The following is a 1514-nucleotide window of genomic DNA, read 5'->3' as shown; positions in this document are numbered from 1 at the left end:
ACATGACATTAGTGAAATACTCACTAATTCCCTGCATCCCCATGTATGACCATATAAGGCATTAGTGAAATACTCACTAATTCCCTACATCCCCATGTATGACCATATATGGCATTAGTGAAATACTCACTAATTCCCTGCATCCCCATGTATGAACATATATGGCCTTAGTGAAATACTCAAGGAAGGGCAATGTATGAAAGCGTTTGAATACCACTGCCCTAGGTGGCTTCTCTAGTTTTAGTTGTTTTTTTTAACGTTTTTTTCTTCAGCCTTTAAAACTAGCATCAAAAATGGTGACAGGCACTGCTGAGATTCGAACTCAGGATCTCCTGTTTACTAGACAGGCGCTTTAACCAACTAAGCCACAGCGCCACCTGGACATCTCACGCTGACTGACCTCTCATCGGTGCTCACCTCCTCCACAGCAGTCTTTGCCTGTGTGTCTGTAACATTATTCTTTTTATTCCAGTCATACATAGCTCTCAACCATTTGTGTCACAAAGGCGGGTGAAAACACACGATTTTATTTTTGGCGGGTGAGAGGCCCATTGAAATGAATGGGCGTGCAGGAGGCTTGGCGGGTGAGTCAGCTGTTTAGAAGGCGGGTGACACCCGCCAAAAGCGTGTGAGTTGAGAGCTATGAGTCATATAGATAAAGCGAACAGAATTTGAAACGTTGCAATGTGTGCCACTGCCTTCAGGATTTGCAAATACATGTTTAGGTGCGTCTTTAAGTCTGAAAATCCTCGCGCATCGAAGGGTATTGATTAGCTCTGTGTAGGTTGTAATGCAACGTACACAGCATGGGATTTTCCAAAGTGAACAGCATAACAAGCATTGCCAAAGCCAATCGTGTTCCCTTTGCTGGGAACGCGGGGTGAGAGACTGGCATTTTGGAGGATTTCACGACGGCTATGAGAAGGGGTGACAGGGGGAGAGTGCAAAAGGCTATAGAGGCGCTCAGGGCTGGTCTTTGTGTCAGGCAGATCAGGCGGCTGCCTGGCGTCTGTCGGCCTCTAGGGGGCTCCAGTGCGCCGCATCAGCAGTCTGCATGTCATTTAAAAAAAAGAAATAATGTTTCACTGTTTACCGTACCTTTTTATTAAATGACAAACACTGGCTGCGCCACATGTCACCAACCAGTCATACAGGGCCCATTTAGTGGGGTTCAGATTATGTAATTTCACAATGAGTTAGTGTCAACTCCCAGATCATTAAAGAACACTGGCCGAAGGAGAGCAAAATGAAAATGCATGCATTTCTTTTAATTTTCTGTTTACTGGCATTGCAAAAGAGAAAGCAACATTGAACTGAAATCATACCACTACCACAGACTGATGTATATAAAGAGCATTTCAAACACGTTTAATGGTGAAACTAACAGAGGGCCAGTCTGAGTGGTGAGCGGAGACAGCAGTCTTTTTCTCTGCATTCTATGACAAGACAGGAGGCTCATATTATGCATTACAATCTTTACTCTGAAACCACAGCAGCAAAGAAAAAACTTTTAC

At 44.1% G+C, this 1514-nt stretch overlaps 1 non-coding gene across 1 annotated transcript; it reads right to left on the bottom strand.

Moving 5' to 3' along the window:
• Positions 1-301: 301 nt before the first annotated feature.
• TRNAT-AGU (transfer RNA threonine (anticodon AGU)) lies at positions 302-375 on the bottom strand. The gene has a single exon. It is a non-coding gene; the product is annotated as a tRNA-Thr (tRNA).
• Between the last annotated feature and the right edge of the window lie 1139 nt (positions 376-1514).

This window comes from Ambystoma mexicanum, chromosome 1p (assembly GCF_040938575.1).
Source record: "Ambystoma mexicanum isolate Mex_15411 chromosome 1p, UKY_AmexF1_1, whole genome shotgun sequence".
Taxonomy (NCBI): domain Eukaryota; kingdom Metazoa; phylum Chordata; class Amphibia; order Caudata; family Ambystomatidae; genus Ambystoma; species Ambystoma mexicanum.
The sequence above is the reverse complement of the archived record's forward strand: the minus strand, read 5'-3'. Positions and strand labels throughout refer to the sequence as shown.